At 43.4% G+C, this 24,573-nt stretch overlaps 1 pseudogene; it reads left to right on the top strand.

Annotated features, from left to right (window-relative positions):
• Positions 1-905: 905 nt before the first annotated feature.
• LOC139832296 (uncharacterized) overlaps positions 906-24,573 on the top strand; it is a 45,147-nt pseudogene continuing 21,479 nt past the window's right edge.

Here is a 24,573-nt window from a genome sequence, read left to right as displayed (position 1 = left end):
CATATATTGTACAGGGATAATGGTAGTTGGGGCTGGTTCATCTGACGGATCAGGTACCAGTTAACGGCTCTCGTGGCAATCCCGCAAAAACCTACTTCAAGATCATGTCCCTGGACATGATCTCGGTATACTGGCGTAATTCGACATGTGCCGCTTAAGGTCTTACCATATGCCGAACTCTAGTCATATTTTATCGGGTACCTAACGTGTCCGTTAGGATTTTTCTTCGCATCTATTGATAAGGAAAAAAGTAGCAGAGCGCATTCGGGTGCGATGCCACGCCACACAGGACGGATCCCGGGGTCTTACCTTCGTAAAGTATTACGGCATTCAGAGATTTAATCACGACTGAGGCGCTCTGAAAATATATTGTCGAGTACCTTTTTCGGCTGTTGGAATAGCACATTCATTCGAGTCATATGATGACTCCCCTTTTTTATCTTGACCTCCCGATGGGAGTATATGAAGAGTTATATCATAACTCGAAATATGCTCACTGTGACTCCTTCAGTTTCATCGGGTACGCGACCAGCGTTCCCGATGGGAGTAGCCCCCGAGGCTACAGCCAAGTGCTTGTACTTGGTTGTAGGCTCACCTTTTTATTATCTTTGTCGCTATATTGTCAACTCTTCTATTATTTCCATATTTATCGGGTGCGCGACCGGCGCTCCCAATGGGAGTAGCCCCCGTGGCTACAGTCGAGTATTTATACTTGGCTGTAGGCTCATGTTTGTCTTTTTTGAATCAACTCCATATCAAACTCCTTATAAAAGTAGCCCCCGAGCATTTGAAAAAAAAACTTGTATTTGATCAAAGGCTCCCGAAATTATCAATAATAAGCCTTTGTTGCCAATCTTCGAAGCACTGCACCCGAAATTTCCCTTATAGTGACATCAGCGCTGACGATGGCCACGATCGTCGTATTGGGAAGGTGCGGGTTCTGTCCTGTCACTGACCTGTGGGTCCCTAACACTGCGTCGCTTGACACGTTACGCAAGTGGGGGCACACGTCCTCCGCTTTTCCTGGCACGCGCGCTGTAGCGCCTGTTTAGTTACCTCAAAGTAAAAAGACTCCTGTGCCCTTGCAAACACGTGTAAGGCATCGAATCCATTTCCTTTCCATCTAACGGTGCGATGAATCAATCCTTTCCTATAAAGCATCTTCTTCTTCCTCATTCTTTACCCTTCGCTGCGCCGTTCAAATCTCCTCTCTCTCTCCTTCGCCATTGCCATCCTCAGGCTCTGCTCCCTTGCGCTGCCAAGCACTCTCCTTTTCCGCCAAAGCTCGCTTCATGCCTCCGCACACAAGGCTAGACAAACACTCTGCTCCAAAAAACCCTGCTGCTATGGAGGATGTGGAGATCTCCGGATGGGAGAGATCCAAGCTCTCCAACCAGGACAAGAGGGGCCTCAAGAAACTTGGCATGTCGAAGAAAAAGATGTATCACCAATATCTTTACTATATTGCAGCATCGCGAGCCCGCCTCATTAAAAACCTTTCAGCCCCACTCGGTGCCCTGAAAGGAAAAAAGTGCGTCTGAAAACTTACGGGCATTTCAGTACATTGTATGTTTACATGTATAACTCCATTTTTGACTTATGCGTAAAAAACGCCTAAGCTGCACCACGTTCCAGGGGTTTCGTTCTGTAACCCCTGTCTTCTTTTCCTTTATTCTGTACGCTCCTCCTGCGATCACTTCGGTGACGATGTACAGGCCTACCCATGGTGACTCGAATTTTTCATGGCTATCCTGCGTGAGCCGAAGAACCAGGTCGCCAACTTGGAATGACCTTGGACGTAAACGTCGACTATGATAGTTTTTCAGGTCTTGCTGGTATTTGGTGACTCTTGACAACACCTCGTCTCTAGCTTCGTCGAGTGCATCAACATCATCTTCTAGTGCTTTTCTCGAAGTTTCTTCATCATATTCCGCCACTCTTGGAGAATTGTGTTCTATTTCTATCGGGAGCACCGCCTCAGCTCCATGGACCAGGAAGAACAGAGTTTCTTGTGTTGCTGTATTGGCCGTCGTCCATATACTCCATAGTACGCTAGGCAACTCTTCTGGCCAGGTGTGTCGAGCTTTTTCTAGTGGTGTTAGCAGCCGTTTCTTGATACCGTTGCAAATGATACCGTTTGCTTTTTCGACTTGGCCATTGGTTTGCGGGTGCGCCACCGATGCTAAGTGTAGTTTGATGCCCACCTCCGCACAATATGCTTTAAACTCCTTAGAGGTGAAATTGCTGCCGTTGTCCGTGACGATGCTGTGCGGGACACCAAATCGAAAAACGATGCCTTTGATGAAACTTACCACCGATGCTGCATTTGGAGAAGTTATTGGTTTTGCCTCAATCCACTTAGTAAATTTGTCAATAGCTAGGAGCATATACACGTAACCTCCGGGCCAAGCCTTATGCAACTTCCCTACCATGTAGTGACCCCATTGTGCGAAAGGCCACGACCAAGGTATTGGCATCAGCTCTGCTGCTGGGGAGTGAGGTTTTGCCGCGAATCTTTGGCACGCGTCACAAGTGCGTACTATGTCCTTTGCATCTTCTATTGTAGTTAACCAGTAAAATTCTGCTCTGGAGACCTTTGCTGCTATAGCTCGACTGCTTGCGTGGTGTCCGCATACTCCCTCGTGTACATCCTTCAGGATAACTCTTCCTTCTTCGGGTGTAACGCATCGCTGCAATACTCCCGATATACTTCGCTTATACAGCTCTCCTTTGACCATGGTAAAGGCTTTGGACCATCGAATAACTCGCCTTGCTTCTACCGGATCTTGGGTATTTCTTTCCTTAAGATATATGCTATGTAAACCTGCATCCAAGGAACTTGCACCACCATCACCTCATGTGATTCCTCTTCATCTCCCGATGTGTTTGCTTCTGATCTTGCTAGAGCCCCCGAGTCTTTCTCAAGCTTCTCCTTTTTCTTTGGCTGTTTCTTCGCCTTAGTTGATCTTTCATTTATCTCCTCCCAAAATACGCCGGGTGGTATTGCTAAGCATTGCGACCCGATGTTTGCCAAAACATCGTCTTCATCGTTGCTGAGTCTGCTAATATGATTCACTTCACACCCATCAAAGACTTTCTCGAGTTCGTTGTATACCTCCTTGTATGCTATCATGCTGTCATTGACTGCGTCGCACTGGTTCATCACCTGTTGAGCCACCAGTTGGGAATCGCCGAAGATTTTTAATCGGGTTGCACCACAGGCTTTCGCCATCTTCATCCCATGTATGAGTGCTTCATACTCCGCCTCATTGTTAGACGCGTTAGGGAACATCATCCGCAGCACATATTTCATCTTATCTCCTTGAGGTGACACTAATATCACGCCTGCTCGAGTTCCTTCTAACCTCTTGGACCCATCGAAGTTCATGGTCTAGGTTCTCGATAGATCTGGGGGTCCCGTATTTTGCAGCTCCATCCACTCTGCGATAAAGTCTGGTAAGATCAGCGACTTGATTGCTTTTCTTTTCTCATAAGTATGTCCCGAGGGGAAAGTTCTATTCCCCAAAGGGAGACACGACCCGTAGCCTCTGGGTTGTTTAATATGTTTGATCAAGGTGCCTCGTTGACCACTAGTATCGGATGCGTTAAAAAATAGTGTCGCAATTTTCTTGCGGTTGTAAACACTCCATACACCAACTTCTGAAACTACGGGTACCGCTGTTTTGAAGGCGATAAGACTTCACTGATGAAATATACCGGCCTCTGGACTCCATGAAGTTTCCCTTCTTCTTCTCTTTTGACCACAAGTACCGTGCTAACCACCCGAGGTGTGGCTGCGATATATAACAGGAGAGGTTCCTTTTCCTTAGGCGCCACCAGTATTGGCGGTGTTGAGATTGTGCGCTTGAGATCCTCAAAGGCTCTGTCTGCTTCTTCCTTCCACTCGAACTTTTCCCCTTGCTTGATCAACGCGTAAAATGGCAGCGCCTTTTCTCCCAGCATGGCGACGAATCTGCTTAAAGCCGCAACTCGCCCGGTTAGCTGTTGTATTTCCTTTAGCTTGATTGGCTTCCGCATTGTTACAATGGCTTGAATTTTCTCTGGGTTAGCCTCAATTTCTCTTGCTAACACCAGAAACCCGAGAAGCTCTCCTGTAGGGACGCCAAAAGATCATTTCGTCGGGTTCAGCTTGAGGCAGAATTTTTCGAGGTTGTCGAAAGTTTTCTTGAGATCCTCGATCAAGGTTGATCCCTGCTTTGTTGTTATGACAACATCGTCGATGTACACTTGAAATTTTTTGCCAATCTGTGTGGCAAGACATTTCTGCATCATTGATACGTCCAATTTGCATCACTATTTTATATCATAATTTGCTGTTATTCATTGATGTATTTCATATTTAGAGATGATACTTATGTTATTTCATCTATTTTGCATGTTTCATGATTATTTGGGGATCGCGCACTGGAGCCAGGATTCTGCTGGAAAAAGCACCGTCAGAATGCAATATTTCGGAAGATCAACAGTTGACAGAAATTATATGAAAAATCCTATTTTTCCAGAGGACGAAGGGAGCCAGAAGGGGGAGCCGAGGGGACCCGAGGTGGGCCGACCTCATAGGCCGGCGCGGCCCAAGGCCTGGCCGCGCCGCCCTGTGAGGAGGGGGCCCACAGCCCTCTCTCGCCTCTTTTTCTTCGCGTACGCCTTCGTCCCGAAAACCTAAGCCCCAGAGGATAGTCGCGAAGAGTCACAGCCGCCTCTGCGGGGCGGAGAACACCAGAGAGAAAAGAGCTCTCCGGCGGGCAGGAATCCGTCGGGGAAATTCCCTCCCGGAGGGGGAAATCGACGCCATCGTCACCGTCATCGAGCTAGACATCATCTCCATCACCATCGTCATCATCTCCATCATCATCACCGCCATCTCCACCGCTGCACCTCGTCACCGTTGTAACAATTCGGGTTGGATCTTGATTGTTTGATAGGGGAAACTCTCCCGGTGTTGATTTCTACTTGTTATTGATGCTATTGATTGAAACCATTGAACCAAGGTTTATTTTCAGATTGTTATTCATCATCATATCACCTCTGATCATGTTCCATATGATGTCTCGTGAGTAGTTCGTTTAGTTCTTGAGGACATGGGTGAAGTCTAAATGTTAGTAGTGAATTATGGTTGAGTAGTATTCAATGTTATGATATTTAAGTTGTGGTGTTATTCTTCTAGTGGTGTCATGTGAACGTCGACTACACGACACTTCACCATTTATGGGCCTAGGGGAATGCATCTTGTACTCGTTTGCCAATTGCGGGGTTGCCGGAGTGACAGAAACCTGAGCCCCCGTTGGTATATCGATGCAGGAGGGATAGCAGGATCTCAGAGTTTAAGGCTGTGGTTAGATTTATCTTAATTACTTTCTTGTAGTTGCAGATGCTTGCAAGGGGTATAATCACAAGTATGTATTAGTCCTAGGAAGGGCGGTACATTAGCATAGGTTCACCCACACAACACTTATCAAAACAATGAAGATTAATCAGCTGTATGAAGCGAAAGCACTAGACTAAATTGCCGTGTGTCCTCAAGAACGTTTGGTCATTATAAGTAAACAAACCGGCTTGTCCTTTGTGCTAAAAAGGATTGGGCCACTCGCTGCAATTGTTACTCTCGCACTTTACTTACTCGTACTTTATTCATCTGTTACATCAAAACCCCCTGAATATTTTGTCTGTGAGCATTTACAGTGAATCCTTCATCGAAACTGCTTGTCAACACCTTCTGCTCCTCGTTGGGATCGACATTCTTACTTATCGAAGATACTACGATACACCCCCTATACTTGTGGGTCATCAAGACTATTTTCTGGCGCCGTTGCCGGGGAGTGAAGCGCTATTGGTAAGTGGAATTGGTAAGGGAAATTTCTACTGTTTGTGCTGATTTTATTTCTGCCTGCTGCTATAACTCATTATGGAGAGATCTTCTCTTGAGTGTTTATTTGGGAAATCTACTACTACTAGAAAGGTAGTGGATGAGGCGCCAGGTAAGGAAGAAATACCATAAAAAATACCTATGAAAATTATTGAACGTGTAGTGGGTAACCGTTATACAGGGGATGGAACTGTCCACCCTGGAGATCATTTATTCAAGTGTGCAGGTATTGCTATGGATGAAGTGAGAAAGAAACTATTCTCTGTATTGCTGTCTGGTAAAGCGGCGCATTGGTATAAATTACTGGATAATGGGGATTCTCTTGAATGGAATGATATAGTGCCCCGGTTTTATTCTAAGTTCTATCCTCCAAGTGAGATTCACAAAGATCGGAATCGCATATATAATTTTTGGCCTCATGAAGGAGAGAGTATTGCCCAAGCGTGGGGGAGATTGAAGTCTTTAATGCTCAAATGCCCCATTCATGAGCTTCCTGGTAATATTATTATTGATAATTTCTATGCAAGACTTTCTTTTCAAGACAAGACCTTGCTGGATACTTCTTGTTCTGGATCATTTACACGCAACAAGGAAGAGTTTAAAAGGGACCTTCTTAATCGGATCCAAGAAAATACTGAAGGATGGGAGAACGACAAGGATAGAGAATCAGGTATAAGTTATGATTATAAATGCATTGAAGCTTTTATGGATACTGATAAATTTCGTAATATGAGTGCTACTTATGGTCTTGATTCTCAAGTCGCTGCAAATCTTTATAAAGCTTTTGCCTCTCATTATGAATTGCCAAAGAAGAACTTTGATAAGTATCATGAACCGTATAAAGATAAAATTGATTCATCTATAAATGAATGTGTTGTAGTTGAAACTGTTGATCATGTTATTCCTGAAGCTAATATTGAAAAAACTCCTTTCCCTGCTAAAATGAAGGAGTACTCTGTTATAAATAGTGCGGTTCATAAATGTGAAAAGAAACCTATAGAACCTGAAGAACAAATAAAAGTTGAACCTGCTGTTGCAATTATTAAAGATCAAGAGAAAACCACTTTCACTTGTCCCTATGGAACTTATGCTTATAGGTGTATGCCTTTTGGTTTATGTAATGCTCCTGCTACTTTTCAAAGATGCATGTCTGCTATTTTTCATGGTTTTTGCGAGAGTATTGTAGAGGTATTCATGGATAATTTTTCTGTCTATGGGAATTCTTTTGATAATTGCTTGCGAAACCTCGATAAAGTGTTGCAGAGATGTAAAGAAACTAACCTTGTTCTTAATTGGGAGAAATGCCACTTTATGGTTAATGAAGGAATTGTATTGGGACATAAAATTTCTGAGAGAGGTATTGAAGTTGATAGAGCTAAAGTTGAAGCAATTGAGAAGATGCCCTATATGAGGGATGTTAAAGGTATTCGTAGTGTTCTTGGTCATGCTGGGTTTATAGGAGATTTATTAAAGATTTCTCCAAGATTTCAAAGCCTCTTACTAATCTTCTTCAAAAAGATGTACCTTTTGTTTTTGATGATGATTGTAAGGAAGCTTTTGAAACTCTAAAGAAAGCCTTAACAACTGCCCCTATAGTTGAACCTCCTGACTGGAACTTACCATTTGAAATTATGTGTGATGCTAGTGATTTTGCTGTAGGCGCTGTTCTTGGACAACGAGTAGATAAAAAATTAAATGTTATTCATTATGCTAGCAAGATTCTTGACGCTGCTCAAAGAAATTATGCTACAACTGAAAAAGAATTATTAGCTGTAGTCTTTGCTTGTGATAAGTTTAGATCCTATATTGTTGATTCAAAAGTTACAATACATACTGATCATGCTGCAATTAGATACCTTATGACAAAGAAAGATGCTAAGCCAAGGCTTATTAGATGGGTACTTCTGTTGCAAGAATTTGATTTACATATTGTAGATAGGAAAGGTGCTGATAATCCTATTGCTGATAATTTGTCTAGATTGGAAAATATTGCTTATGATCCTGTTCCTGTTAATGATAGTTTTCCAAATGAACAATTGGCTGTAATAAAGGTGAATTCGCGAGATAGCCCTTGGTACGCTGATTATGCTAACTTTATTGTATCCAAGTACTTGCCGCCAACCTTTTCAGCTCAGCAAAGGAGGAAATTCTTTTATGACTTGAGGCATTATTTTTGGGATGACCCACACTTATATAAAGAAGGAGTGGATGGTATTCTGCGAAGATGTGTTCCCGAATATGAGCAACAAGAGATATTGAGTAAATGTCATGGGAGTGCTTATGGAGGACATCACGCCGGAGATAGAACCGCGCAAAAGGTTCTACAATCAGGTTTTTATTGGCCAACTCTCTTCAAAGATGCAAGGAAGTTCATTTTATCTTGTGATGAATGTCAAAGGGTTGGTAATATCTCCAGACGCAATGAAATGCCTATGAATTATACTCTTGTTATTGAACCATTTGATTGTTGGGGATTTGACTTCATGGGACCTTTTCCCTCTTCAGAAGGTAACACTCATATACTTGTTGCTGTTGATTATGTTACTAAATGGGTGGAAGCCATACCTACAAAAAGTGCTGATGGTGAGACCTCTTTAAGAATGCTTTTAGACATTATTTTTCCTAGATTTGGAGTTCCTAGATATATTATGACAGATGGAGGTTCTCATTTTATTCATGGTGGTTTTAGAAGAACTCTTGCTAAATATGGTATTAATCATAGAATTGCTTCCGCTTATCATCCTCAAACTAGTGGGCAAGTAGAACTATCAAATAGAGAGATTAAGTCTATCTTGCAAAAGACTGTTAATAAAACTAGAAAGAACTGGGCTGTTAAATTGAAGGACGCACTATGGGCTTATATAACTACTTATAAAAATCCTATGGGTATGTTGCCTTATAAAATGGTTTATGGAAAAGCTTGTCATTTACCTTTAGAATTAGAGCACAAAGCTTATTGGGCTGTTAGAGAACTAAATAAAGATCCTAAACTAGCCGGTAATAAGAGGTTGCTGCAATTAAGTTCTCTAGATGAATGGAGAAGTGAAGCTTATGAAAATGCTAAACTCTTTAAAGAGAAAGTTAAGAAATGGCATGATAGAAGGATTATCAAAAGAGAATTTAATGTTGGGGATAAAGTCCTATTGTATCGGTCTCGTCTCAGATTCTTTGCAGGGAAGTTGCTCTCAAAATGGGAAGGACCATATGTCATTGATGAGGTTTATCGATCAGGAGGAATTAAAATTAGCTCTCTTCAAGGTAATGCCACACAGGTAGTGAATGGACAAAGACTCAAGCATTATATCGCTGGAGATTCTTATAATGAAGATGTTGATATTATCCAAGTGGTAACTCCGGAAGCTTTCATCAAAAGTCAAGTTGACAGTCCTGCAGAATCCGACTTTGAATAGGTAACAGTTCTGGTAAGAAAAAGTCCGCGATTTACTTTCTGAACAATGTTTTTGCTGTTTTTGGAAAATATGAAAAATTACGAGATCGAAATGGAGTGGAGGAGACGCACAAGGGCGTGCCCCCATAGGCCGGCGCGGGCCCCAGCCTGGCCGCGCCGCCCTATGAGGACACCGCCTCGTTGTCCCTCTCCGACTCTTGTTCGATCTGGTACTTTTCTTCGGTCGTAAAAATTACTGCTATATAATCCCCCGGACCCCTGGAGGTCCGTATATCGTTTTCTCGCCGTGTTTTGTTTCGAGCTGTTTTCTGCCAGGATTTGCTTCGGATCTAGAGCCGCCATGTCTTTGTCGGGAACTCCGAAGGACAGCTTCTTTGAGGATGTCGTCAACCCGTACATGAACGAGCTGAAGATGCACCCCAAGGAATTGCTGCTCGTAGACGGAGAGTTGCAGATCAAAGATGTCCAGGGTCCTAAAGGAGAAGGAAGCTTGGAAGACAGGGTGGAGAAACTAGAACAAGAGGTCTTCAACTACAAGAAGATGGCTGAGCGTGAAGTGGACATCTTTCACAAGATTGTGTCTGAACTTATTGATGGACACAAGAAGGAGGCTGCAAAGTTGTGGGACGATATCTTCTCGCTTCACGACACCACCAACAAACTCCAAGCTCAACTCTATGATGTTCAAAATCAAAACTGTGAGTATGAAAACAGGTTTAAACGCATAAGTTATGCTGCTAGTTTTAGGATTCCGGAGACCAAGATGTCTTTTGTTGATGGAGAGCCTCTTCCTTGGAAGTCTGATGATGGCAAGGATTCACCATCACCACCGAAGGAGTAATTCATCATCGGTATCCCCTTGGTTTCTTCCAAGCTTGGGGGAGTGCCACGGTATCACATCATCACTATCTTTTACTTTTTATTATCAAGTAGTGTCATATCATGAGTAGGGAAGTTATCATATAAGATGTGTTGCGGTATGGAAGTATCTCTCTTTAGTTGGTTATCTATGTATCCCTTGGTGTGAGTTATCGTTATGGAATATTAATGAGAAGTTTTGTCATTTACATATTGCACATCTTATTTTAGTTTGCAATCTCTATTATGTGATTGATCGTGTTGTTAGTATTGGCATCACTTTGGGAGCATTGAGTAAATCTATTTGGTTTTGGCAAACTTAGCATTGGTCAATAGCAACAACACTTTGAGTTTAAGTAGAAAAGAGGAAATACATGTAGATATGTTATTATCTTTCTTGTTAAGTCCTAGCTTAGTATTCTTAAGTTAAATTTGTTTGTGCTTACAAGGAAGATGCATGATTGTTTCTATCACATGTATATTTGTTTGTTTACCTCAACTCTTATGCTTGCTATTCAACCTTGCTAGCCAAAGACCTGTACTGAGAGGGAATGCTTCTCGTGCATCCAAACCTTAAACCAAACCTATGCCATTTGTGTCCACCATATCTACCTACTTCATGGTATTTCCTGCCACTCCAAGTAAATACTTCATGTGCTACCTTTAAACAATTCAAAACTTTATTACTCCTTATTTGTGTCAATGTTTTATAGCTCATGAGGAAGTATGTGGTGTTTATCTTTCAATCTTGTTGGGCAACTTTCACCAATGGACTAGTGGCTTCATCCACTTATCCAATAACTTTGCAAAAAGAGCTGGCAATGGGGTTCCCAGTCCCAAGTTAATTAACTTTTGTAATTTTACAAATAGATACTCCTCCATGGTATGTGATTGTTGGACGGCACCCGAGGATTCGGTTAGCCATGGCTTGAGAAAGCAAAGGAGGGGAGGAGTGTCATCTAAATAAAACTAAAATAAAAAGACACTCCTTCATGGTATGAGATTGCTGGCAGGCACCCGAGGATTCGGTTAGCCATGGTTTGTGAAAGCAAAGGTTGGAAGGAGTGTCAACCAAAAAGAAAACTTTATGGGAGCCGCTCTTTGAGAGTTTGTCTGGCAAGGGGGTTAGAGTACCCACTACCAGTCGTTGACAACAACAAACACCCCTCAAAACTTTACTTTTATGCTCTCTATATGATTTCAAAACTTGAAAAGCTCTAGCACATGATTTAATCCCTGCTTCCCTCTGCGAAGGGCCTATCTTTTACTTTATGTTGAGTCAGTAAACCTATTTCCCCCATCTTAAGCAAGCATTTGAGTTGTTGTGATCCAATCATCTATATTGTGATATATTTAATCATGCCTTTTATTCTTCCTTGTTTAGTACAAGTTTTATCTGATGAATATAGCTTTGAAGATTATCAATGATTATGAGGAGATTATTATGATTGAGTATGCAAGTTGTGCTATATAAGCTTTAATATAAGAGCTCCGCTCGATAGATAAGTATAATCTGTTAACCGTTCTTTGACCAAGAACGAAGTTTGCCATCACCAATTATGATTTCCTATGCACCTTTATTTGTGATCACCTTTTACTTGTCTCAAGTTGAATCATATTGGGAAGTTGTTCACTAGAATGCCTTGTGTGAATTAATATGATGCTTCTTGTCCGTATTTTATTTATCGACTCTTCACTCCATAAACATGTGGTCTTGTTTACTGAGCTCAGTTTCGCTTGGGGACAAGCGAAGTCTAAGCTTGGGGGGAGTTGATACGTCCAATTTGCATCACTATTTTATATCATAATTTGCTGTTATTCATTGATGTATTTCATATTTAGAGATGATACTTATGTTATTTCATCTATTTTGCATGTTTCATGATTATTTGGGGATCGCGCACCGGAGCCAGGATTCTGCTGGAAAAAACGCCGTCAGAATGCAATATTTCGGAAGATCAATAGTTGACGGAAATTATATGAAAAATCCTATTTTTCCAGAGGACGAAGGGAGCCAGAAGGGGGAGCCGAGGGGACCCGAGGTGGGCCCACCTCATAGGCCGGCGCGGCCCAAGGCCTGGCCGCGCCGCCCTGTGAGGAGGGGGCCCATAGCCCTCTCTCGCCTCCTTTTCTTCGCGTACGCCTTCGTCCCGAAAACCTAAGCCCCAGAGGATAGTCGCGAAGAGTCACAGCCGCCTCTGCGGGGCGGAGAACACCAGAGAGAAAAGAGCTCTCCGGCGGGCAGGAATCCGCCGGGGAAATTCCCTCCCGGAGGAGGAAATCGACGCCATCGTCACCGTCACCGTCATCGAGCTGGACATCATCTCCATCACCATCGTCATCATCTCCATCATCATCACCGCCATCTCCACCGCTGCACCTCGTCACCGCTGTAACAATTCGGGTTGGATCTTGATTGTTTGATAGGGGAAACTCTCCCGGTGTTGATTTCTACTTGTTATTGATGCTATTGAGTGAAACCATTGAACCAAGGTTTATGTTCAGATTGTTATTCATCATCGTATCACCTCTGATCATGTTCCATATGATGTCTCGTGAGTAGTTCGTTTAGTTCTTGAGGACATGGGTGAAGTCTAAATGTTAGTAGTGAATTATGGTTGAGTAGTATTCAATGTTATGATATTTAAGTTGTGGTGTTATTCTTCTAGTGGTGTCATGTGAACGTCGACTACATGACACTTCACCATTTATGGGCCTAGGGGAATGCATCTTGTACTCGTTTGCCAATTGCGGGGTTGCCGGAGTGACAGAAACCTGAGCCCCCGTTGGTATATCGATGCAGGAGGGATAGCAGGATCTCAGAGTTTAAGGCTGTGGTTAGATTTATCTTAATTACTTTCTTGTAGTTGCGGATGCTTGCAAGGGGTATAATCACAAGTATGTATTAGTCCTAGGAAGGGCGGTACATTAGCATAGGTTCACCCACACAACACTTATCAAAACAATGAAGATTAATCAGCTGTATGAAGCGAAAGCACTAGACTAAATTCCCGTGTGTCCTCAAGAACGTTTGGTCATTATAAGTAAACAAACCGGCTTGTCCTTTGTGCTAAAAAGGATTGGGCCACTCGCTGCAATTGTTACTCTCGCACTTTACTTACTCGTACTTTATTCATCTGTTACATCAAAACCCCCTGAATACTTGTCTGTGAGCATTTACAGTGAATCCTTCATCGAAACTGCTTGTCAACACCTTCTGCTCCTCGTTGGGATCGACATTCTTACTTATCGAAGATACTACGATACACCCCCTATACTTGTGGGTCATCAATCATCCTCTGATAGGTGGCTCCCGCGTTTTTTAGCCCGAAAGGCATTGTTCTGTAGCAGAACACGCCATAGGGTATTATGAAAGCTGTTTTGACTTCATCTTCTTATTTTAGTCGATCTGGTTGTAACCAGAATATGCGTCTAGGAAGGAAAGACGTTCACAGCATGCCGTGGAGTCGATAATTTGATCGATCCTCGGGAGGGTGAAGTGATCCTTTGGACAGTGTTTATTGAGACACGTGAAGTCAACGCACATGCGAAGGACCTCTGTGTTTTTCTTCGGGACCAACACTGGGTTAGCTAACCACGTGGCTTCTGTGTGTAACTCTTTGATAAATCCTGCTTCTTTGAGTCGATTAATTTTTGACAGCATAGCCTTGCGGTATTGTTCCGAAAAACGCCGCAAAGGTTGTTTGATTGGTCTAGCCATTGGATCCAAGTTAAGAGGGTGCTCGGCAAGTTCCCTGGGTACTCCTGGCATGTCAGCTGGACACCATGCGAAGATTTCCCAGCGCTCATGGAGGAACTCGACGAGCGCGCTTTCCTATGCGAGATCCATGTTTGTTGCGATAGCCGTCGTCTTCTTAGGATCTGTCGGTTGAATCTGTACTTCCTTCGAGTTTTTGGTGGTATCAAAGGTTGGCTCCTTTAGCGGCCTCTCTCCGTCCAGCAGCACATCATAATCAGTTGTTAGCCTTGACGCCATATATTCTGCTTGCATCCCGAAAGTTTCTGACAGCCGATGAAAATCCTTGTCGCACTTATCCGCTAGCGCGAAACTGCCTTTTACTGTGATTGGGCCCTTGGGTCCAGGGAGTCTCCACAACAAATATGTGTAGTGTGGTACCGCCATAAATCTGGCATAAGCGGGTCGTCCTAGCAAAACATGGTACTGTGACGGGAAATCCACGACTTCGAACTCCAGCTTCTCTCTTCTGTAATTCTCTCAGGTTCCAAACTGAATGTCGAGTTTGATCTTTCCCAATGGATAACTTGGCTTATCTGGTGTAATACCATGGAAACGCGTGTCAGTTGGTGTTAAGTTCGCCAAGGATATATTCATCTTCCTCAATGTATCTGCATACATGAGGTTTAAACTGCTGCCTCCATCTATGAACACCCGTGAAACGTCGAATCCTGCAATCACCGCCGGTAGGATCAAAGGTGATTGCCCTTGTCGTGGAACTTGCTGCGGGTGGTCCGCTATGGTGAAGCCGATGTCCTGCCCCGACCAATTCAGGTACTCGATTGTTGGTGGAGGCATCTTTTCTGCCATAAAGACTTGTCACGAAATCACTTTTTGAGCTCTATTGGATGGCCTGCCCTTCTGAATCATCGAGACCGCCCCATTGGTGTCGATATAAGGACCATTGGTTGGAGCTACCGCTAATTGTAACTGGTGTCGATTTTCGTCCGTGATTGCGGGTGGAGGTGGTAGGTGAATCTCACTCCTTGGCCCCTGGGGGTTCCTGTTTGCTGCCTGCGCGTTAGCATGCCCTGCGTACCTATGCAGTGCCTGGAAAGTTCGGCAATCCTTCTGCAGATGCCCCGACTGCCTTTTTCCGTTGTTGTCGAGAAAGAAGTGCATTTGGCATGGTCCGTTCAAGAGATCTTCGGGTGACACATACGGCCTTTGGAACCTTGGTCCATTATTTTGCCTGCTAGGACGGGGACCATCCCTGTAATAGCTACGCTGTTCACCACTGTTTTGATAATCATCTCGATTATTACCTCTACTAGTTCCTCAGAAGCCAGCCGATATTTGGCCAGGACCGTCATAATCTGAGAACTGGCGAGAAAAGCGTCGTCTATTTGAATGTTTCGGTTACGATCATCCTAAGGCAACCTATGCTGTTTGTTGAACAACATCTTCTCCATCTGCTCAGCGATTCGCTATTTCCATGAGTGCTGCTATTGTTTTCGGATTGGTCCTTCCCAAATCCTCGACTAAGTCCTTCCTTCAGATCCTAGCAACAAACGCATCTATCGCTCTTTCGTCAGATATGTTTTCTGCCGAATTTTTGATAATGTTCCACCTCTGGATGTACATCCTCATTGACTCATCAAAACTTCTGTCTACAGGCCCTCAGCTACTCTATTGACGCGGGTTTCTTGCATGTGGATAAGAAGTTTTTCATGAACATGTCCTCAAAAGTTTCCCAGCTGTCGATAGATCCAGGCGGTAACTTTTTTATCCATGATCGTGCTGCTCCACTTAAGTGTACCTGGATGCTCTGCATGGCAGTTGCTTTGGTTCCACCCGTCAATTTTACTGTCTCCAGATAGTCGACTAACCAATCCTCAGGATCTTGCAGGCCATCGAACTTTTTGTAGTTGTCAAGCAATTTGAAACCAGATGGGACCCGTGTTTTACGAACTCGTCAAGTGACACAAGGGAGCCCGCACATATCCTCCTCGTCTACCTCTGGTGAATGCCGATGTTCTCTCCTTTCTTGTCACGCCCTATCGACCCACGCATGTGTCGCTGTATCTCTTGCCACGCCCATTCTTGGAGGATCCTGTACCACCACTGTGGGTCGTGGACTATTTTGCCTTGGAGCACCTTCGGGAGGTGTACTTGTGCCCGCGAACGCTGTTCCCATGACTCCAACTCCTGCCATAGCCATGTTGTACAATGCTTCTCTTGGATCTCCGAGAGGTGGCCTGTTTGCCAGTATAAAGGCCTGAGTCGCCATATATCCAGCTTCCGGTGTTTTGGGAATAATGTTTCCCCTTGTGTCTATTGACATAAAAGAAATATCGAGATTTTGGATCAGATTCTCCCTCTCGCCTTCAGGTATGTTCTGCAGCCGAGATCTTCCCCTATTACGAGCTGCTCTGTGACGACTATCTCCCGAAGTTCCTGATTGTCGACTCAGCTCAGCTCTTTGCCTACTTGACGCGGAAGCTGCGGCCTTTATCTTCTCAAGTATCTCCCTTTCTTTCTCTATCGCTCGACTGGGGCGCGCGAGCCTGTACTGGAATGCTTGCAACTCCTCCACCATAGCGGAGGTGGTCAACGGATCTGTACCGTTCAAGGCTGTTGTCGCTCTGTCCCAAGCTGCTTGTGGGAGTTGCAACCTTTGGCGCGGTGTAGGCCTGACATACTTGGTGCCTAAACCTCGCGTAAGATCAGCGGGATCGATGTATGGATTTCCCAAATCATCAAAAGCTCTGATGTCTCCTCCTTTGGGCGACTCGTTTCTCCGACTACATAGACTTGATGATATTTTGTCGGGTTGGTCCTCCTAAAGCTGGTAAAGCCATCACACGGATCTATAAGACCCGCTCGAACTAAGGTGGATCTGTCGACGAAGTCGAAGCTGTCGATGCTCTCTGAGTCGCTGCTCAGATCTGAATATGCAGGCGACCCGAAGGACATGTTTCCGAAGATGTCGACGAGTTTTCCGCTTGTCGCAGACTTGACGAAGTGTGGCGGCGAGATCTCCTCGGCGCCCGTCTCGAACGATGATGATGATTCCGAGAAATCGGAGTCGACCGCTGGCGATCCCGACGAAACCTGAGTCGCGAGACGATGCGATCCTTCCTTGCCGACGCGGAAGTGGAAACCTCCGAACGTCATCTCCATTGGCTCTTCCAGATACGCATATGCATCCACACGGGCGGGAGGGTGAGGTATAAAATCAACAAGACCAGTTTCGATCTGTTTACCTCCGTCCATCGCGTTACTTACCACCGAAGATGTCGACGATGTTGAACGTGCCATCGAAATCAGCTCCTTGTCGCCTCTAATTCCCACAGACGGCGCCTATTGACAAGGTATTGACTTGTCAATGCCTACAAGTTGTAGACTAGGGTTTCGTGGAAAGTAGAAGGCAAGTAGATCTCGAGGGTTTCAGCCGGAAAAGTACTCGACTGCTAGAAAATTAGGGTTATGTTGACAATGAATCGATCCTCTCTTTCTTCCTCGACTTCCCCTTATATAGGAGACGGAGCCAAGGGTTTCGTGATGTACAAATTACAAACATTGGGATACTCTTTGAGTTCGTCCCGTAATAGTTAGAAGTCATTATTCCTAATACAACTCTATCTTTCCAAACCGACGCTTAATTGGGCTTCCGGGCTTCATATTCTTCGGGTCATGGGCCTTCAGTAAACCCCGGGTACCATCTTCGGCAGGCCCATTGGGGATGCCTATGTCACCGAGGGAACAAAAATAGAAATCCCTAGAATTTATTGTCACTCTTCCAGATTACTAGAGGCATGAACCCACTATCGAGCATAAATAGTCCCTCTTGGAATCACAAGTACATACTTGGCCAGAACATCTACTAGCAACGGAGAGCATGCAAGATCATAAATAACATATGACAAGTATATAATCGATTTCAACATAGTATTCAATATTCATCGGACCCCAGCAAACACAACATGTAGCATTACATAAGGACGATCTTGATCATGATAGCCAACTCACAAGATCTAAACATGAGACACAAATTGGAGAATATAACCATCGAGATACTGCTATGGACCCATAGTCCAGGAATGAACTACTCACACATCACTTCAGAGGCGGGCATGGCGATGTAGAGGCCTCTGGTGACGATCTCCCTCTTCGGCAGGGTGCCGGGAAGAGCTTTAGAACCCTCCCGAATTGGGGTCGGCGATGACAGCTACGACGGAACTTTTCGTGGATGGAGGCTCGGGTCTTTAGGGTTTTCCCAAGAAGATGTATAAATAGGCAGAGAGAATAGGTCGGTGGGGTGCCTGGGGCCCACACCACCCCTAGGCGAGGCTTGGGGGGCGGGCCAATGCCTAGCGTGGCCGCCTCGTGGAGCCCCTCTGATACGTCTCCGACGTATCGATAATTTCTTATGTTCCATGCAACATTATTGATGATATCTACATGTTTTATGCATACTTTATGTCATATTTATGCGTTTTCCGGAACTAACCTATTGACGAGATGCCGAAGGGCTAGTTCCTGTTTTCTGCTATTTTTGGTTCCAGAAATCCTAGTAAGGAAATATTCTCGGAATCGGACGAAATCAATGCCCAGCATCCTATTTTTCCACGAAGCTTCCAGAACACCCGAGAGCCACCAGAGGGGAGCCCTGGTGGGCCCAGATGATAGGGCGGCGCGGCCAGGGCCTGGGCCGCGCCCCCCTACTGTGTCACCACCCCGTCAGCCCTCCGACTCCGCCTCTTCGCCTATTTAGTCGTCCCTGACCTAAAACCTCGAGCCAGTTCGACGAAACCAGAGAAAACCTTCCAGAGCCGCCGCCATCGCGAAGCCAAGATCTGGGGGACAGGAGTCTCTGTTCCGGCACGCCGCCGGGACGGGGAAGTGCCCCCGGAAGGCTTCTCCATCAACACCACCACCATCTTCATCAACGCTGCTGTCTCCCATGAGGAGGGAGTAGTTCTCCATCAAGGCTAAGGGCTGTACCGGTAGCTATGTGGTTAATCTCTCTCCCTATGTACTTCAATACAATAATCTCATGAGCTGCCTTACATGATTGAGATTCATATGATGATGCTTGTAATCTAGATGTCATTATGCTAGTCAAGTGGATTTTACTTATGTGATCTCCGGAGACTCCTTGTCCCACGTGTGTAAAGGTGACAGTGTGTGCACCGTGTGGGTCTCTTAGGCTATATTTCACAGAATACTTATTCGTTGTTATGAATGGCATAGTGAAGTGCTTATTTATATCTCTTTATGATTGCAATGTGTTTTGTATCACAATTTATCTGTGTGCTACTCTAGTGATGTTATTAAAGTAGTTTATTCCTCCTGCACGGTGTAATGGTGACAGTGTGTGCGTCGTGTAGTACTTGGCGTAGGCTATGATTGTGATCTCTTGTAGATTATGAAGTTAACTATTGCTATGATAGTATTGATGTGATCTATTCCTCCTTTCGTAGTGTGAAGGTGACAGTGTGCATGCTATGTTAGTACTTGGTTTGGTTATGTTGATCTGTCATGCACTCTAAGGTTACTTAAACATGAATATCGAATATTGTGGAGCTTGTTAACTCCGGCATTGAGGGTTCGTGTAATTCTACACAGTTAGTGGTGTTCATCATCCAACAAGAGGGTGTAGAGTCTAGAATCTATCTATTTATTCTGTTATGTGATCAATGTTGAGAGTGTCCACTAGTGAAAGTATGATCTCTAGGCCTTGTTCCTAAATACTGCTATCGCTGCTTGTTTACTGTTTTACTGCTTGTTTACTTCCTACAATATTACTACCATCAACTGCACGCCAGCAAGCACATTTCTGGCGCCGTACTACTGCTCATATTCATTCATACCACTTGTATTTCACTATCTCTTCGCCGAACTAGTGCACCTATTAGGTGTGTTGGGGACACAAGAGACTTCTTGCTTTGTGGTTGCAGGGTTGCATGAGAGGGATATCTTTGACCTCTTCCTCCCTGAGTTCGATAAACCTTGGGTGATCCACTTAAGGGAAACTTGCTGCTGTTCTACAAACCTCTGCTCTTGGAGGCCCAACACTGTCTACAAGAATAGAAGCACCCGTATACATCAAGCTACTTTTCTGGCGCCGTTACCGGGGAGGAAAGGTAAACGACACTCACACACCGGATGCCAGCAACGAAGCTATTTTCTGGCGCCGTTGCCGGGGAGGAAAGGTAAAAGGCACTCATACTCCGGTCCCAGGTAAAGTACTTTTCTGGCACCGTTGTGTGTGTGCTCGAAGCTATTTCCTTTAGATCCTGCAATTGCATCTTTTTGTTTCTTGTTTACACTAGTTTGGCATAATGGACAACAATGAGCTTCTTATTCTATTTCCTGATTTAAGACATGGATGGTTTGATGCGAAAATTAAAAAACATATGGAACATATTAGTATGAACGCTTTGAACACCATTGTTGCTAATGATATGGAAAATTTTAAGCTTGGGGAAGCTGGCTTTGATGAGCATGATATTTTTAGTCCCCCAAGCATTGAGGAGAAAATTTACTTTGATGATACTTTGCCTCCTATTTATGATGATTATAATGATATTGGTCTTTTAGTACCGCTTGTTATGGAGGATAAATTTGATTATGATTACAATATGCCTCCTATATTTGATGATGAGAATAATAATGATAGCTACTTTGTTGAATTTGCTCCCACTACAACTAATAAAATTGATTATGCCTATGTGGAGAGTAATAATTTTATGCATGAGACTCATGATAAGAATGCTTTATGTGATAGTTATATTGTTGAGTTTGTTCATGATGCCTCTGAAAATTATTATGAGAGAGGAAAATATGGTTGTAAAAATTTTCATGTTACTAAAACACCTCTCTATATGCTGAAAATCTTGAAGTTGCGCTTGTTTTATCTTCCTATGCTTGTTACTTTGCTCTTCATGAACTTGTTTATTTACAAGATTCCTATGCATAGGAAGCATGTTAGGCTTAAATGTGTTTTGAATTTGCTTCTTGATGCTCTCTTTGGCTTCAACTCTTATTTCTTGCGAGTGCACCATTAAAATTGCTGAGCCCATCTTAATGGCTATAAAGAAAGATCTTCTTCGGAGATAACCCATGTGTTTATTTTGCTACAGTAATTTTGTTTTATATTTGAGTCTTGGAAGTTGTCACTACTGTAGCAACCTCTCCTTATCTTATTTTATTGCATTGTTGTGCCAAGTAAAGTCTTTGATAGAAAGGTTGATACTAGATTTGGATTACTGCGCAGAAACCGATTTCTTGCTGTCACGAATCTGGGCCTAATTCTCTGTAGGTAACTCAGAAAATTATGCCAATTTACGTGAGTGATCCTCAGATATGTACGCAACTTTCATTCAATTTGAGCATTTTCATCTGAGCAACTCTGGTGCCATTTTAAAATTTGTCTTTACGGACTGTTCTGTTTTGACAGATTCTGCCTTTTATTTCGCATTGCCTCTTTTGTTATGTGGGATGGATTCCTTTGTTCCATTGACTTCCAGTAGCTTTGGGAAATGTCCAGAAGTGTTAAGAATGATTGTGTCACCTCTGAACATGTGAATTTTTGATTATGCACTAACCCTCTAATGAGTTTGTTTTGAGTTTGGTGTGGAGGAAGTTTTCAAGGGTCAAGAGAGGAGGATGATACAATATGATCAAGAAGAGTGAAAAGTCTAAGCTTGGGGATGCCCCCGTGGTTCACCCCTGCATATTTCAAGAAGACTCAAGCATCTAAGCTTGGCGATGCCCAAGGCATCCCCTTCTTCATCGACAACTTATCAGGTTTCTTCTCTTGAAACTATATTTTTATTCAGTCACGTCTTATGTACTTTACTTGGAGCGTCTGTGTGCTTTTATTTTTGTTTTGTGTTTGAATAAGATCTGATCCATCATGCTTGTGTGGGAGAGAGACACGTTCCGCTGGTTCATATGAACACATGTGTTATTAGCTTTTAATGTTCATGGCGAAGGTTGAAACTGCTTCGCTAATTGTTATATGGTTGGAAACAGAAAATGCTACATGTGGTAATTGGTATAATGTCTTGAATAATTTGATACTTGGCAATTGTTGTGCTCATATAGATCATGTTTAAGCTCTTGCATCATGTACTTTGCACCTATTAATGAAGAACTACATAGAGCTTGTTAAAATTTGGTTTGCATAATTGGTCTCTCTAAAGTCTAGATAATTTCTAGTATTGAGTTTTGAACAACAAGGAAGACGGTGTAGAGTCTTATAATGTTTACAATATGTCTTTTACGTAAGTTTTGCTGCACCGGTTCATCCTTGTGTTTGTTTCAAATAACTTTGCTAGCCTAAACCTTGTATCGAGAGGAAATACTTCTCATGCATCCAAAATCCTTGAGCCAACCACTATGCCATTTGTGTCCACCATACCTACCTACTACATGGTATTTCTCCGCCATTCCAAAGTAAATTGCTTGAGTGCTACCTTTAAATAATTCAAAATTTATCACCTCTGATTTGTGTCAATGTTTTATAGCTCATGAGGAAGTATGTGGTGTTTATCTTTCATTCTTGTTGGGCAACTTTCACCAATGGACTAGTGGCTTCATCCGCTTATCCAATAATTTTGCAAAAAGAGCTGGCGCGGGGTTCCCAGCCCCCAATTAATCAACCTTCATTAATAATTCTCTTCACATGTTTTGCTCTGATTCATCAGTAAGCAACTTAATTTTGCAAATAGACACTCCTTCATGGTATGTGAATGTTGGAAGGCACCCGAGGATTCGGTTAGCCATGGCTTGTGTAAGCAAAAGGTTGGGAGGAGTGTCATCCATAAATAAAACTAAAATACATGTGTAAACAAAAGATAAGAGGGATGATCTACCTTGCTGGTAGAGATAACGTCCTTCATGGGAGCCGCTCTTTGAAGGTTTGTCTAGCAAGGGGGTTAGAGTGCCCACTACCATTCGTTGACAACAACAAACACCTCTCAAAATTTTACTTTTATGCTCTCTTTATGTTTTCAAAACCAAAGCTCTAGCACAAATATAGCAATCAATGCTTCCCTCTGCGAAGGGCCATTCTTTTACCTTTTATGTTGAGTCAGTTCACCTATCTCTTTCCACCTCAAGAAGCAAACACTTGTGTGAACTGTGCATTGATTCCTACATACTTGCATATTGCACTTGTTATATTACTTTACATTGACAATATCCATGAGATATACATGTTATAAGTTAAAAGCAACCGCTGAAACTCAATCTTCCTTTGTGTTGCTTCAATACCTTTACTTTGATTTATTGCTTTATGAGTTAACTCTTATGCAAGACTTATTGATGCTTGTCTTGAAGTACTATTCATGAAAAGTCTTTGCTTTATGATTCATTTGTTTACTCATGTCATTACCATTGTTTTGTCGCTGCATTCATTACATATGCTTACAATAGTATGATCAAGGTTATGATGGCATGTCACTCCAGAAATTATCTTTGTTATCGTTTACCTGCTCGGGACGAGCAGGAACTAAGCTTGGGGATGCTGATACGTCTCCGACGTATCGATAATTTCTTATGTTCCATGCCACATTATTGATGATATCTACATGTTTTATGCATACTTTATGTCATATTTATGCGTTTTCCGGAACTAACCTATTGACGAGATGCCGAAGGGCCAGTTCCTATTTTCTGCTGTTTTTGGTTCCAGAAATCCTAGTAAGGAAATATTCTCGGAATCGGACGAAATCAATGCCCAGCATCCTATTTTTCCACGAAGCTTCCAGAACACCCGAGAGCCACCAGAGGGGAGCCCTGGTGGGCCCAGATGATAGGGTGGCGCGGCCAGGGCCTGGGCCGCGCCTCCCTACTGTGTCACCACCCCGTCAGCCCTCCGACTCCGCCTCTTCGCCTATTTAGTCGTCCCTGACCTAAAACCTCGAGCCCGTTCGACGAAACCAGAGAAAACCTTCCAGAGCGACCGCCATCGCGAAGCCAAGATCTGGGGGACAGGAGTCTCTGTTCCGGCACGCCGCCGGGACGGGGAAGTGCCCCCGGAAGGCTTCTCCATCAACACCACCACCATCTTCATCAACGCTGCTGTCTCCCATGAGGAGGGAGTAGTTCTCCATCAAGGCTAAGGGCTGTACCGGTAGCTATGTGGTTAATCTTTCTCCCTATGTACTTCAATACAATAATCTCATGAGCTGCCTTACATGATTGAGATTCATATGATGATGCTTGTAATCTAGATGTCATTATGCTAGTCAAGTGGATTTTACTTATGTGATCTCCGGAGACTCCTTGTCCCACGTGTGTAAAGGTGACAGTGTGTGCACCGTGTGGGTCTCTTAGGCTATATTTCACAGAATACTTATTCGCTGTTATGAATGGCATAGTGAAGTGCTTATTTATATCTCTTTATGATTGCAATGTGTTTTGTATCACAATTTATCTGTGTGCTACTCTAGTGATGTTATTAAAGTAGTTTATTCCTCCTGCACGGTGTAATGGTGACAGTGTGTGCGTCGTGTAGTACTTGGCGTAGGCTATGATTGTGATCTCTTGTAGATTATGAAGTTAACTATTGCTATGATAGTATTGATGTGATCTATTCCTCCTTTCGTAGTGTGAAGGTGATAGTGTGCATGCTATGTTAGTACTTGGTATGGTTATGTTGATCTGTCATGCACTCTAAGGTTACTTAAACATGAATATCGAATATTATGG

This window comes from Lolium perenne, chromosome 6 (genome assembly GCF_019359855.2).
Source record: "Lolium perenne isolate Kyuss_39 chromosome 6, Kyuss_2.0, whole genome shotgun sequence".
NCBI classification, from domain to species: Eukaryota; Viridiplantae; Streptophyta; class Magnoliopsida; order Poales; family Poaceae; genus Lolium; species Lolium perenne.
Note: the sequence above shows the minus strand (reverse complement) of the source record. Positions and strands in the feature narration are given on the sequence as shown.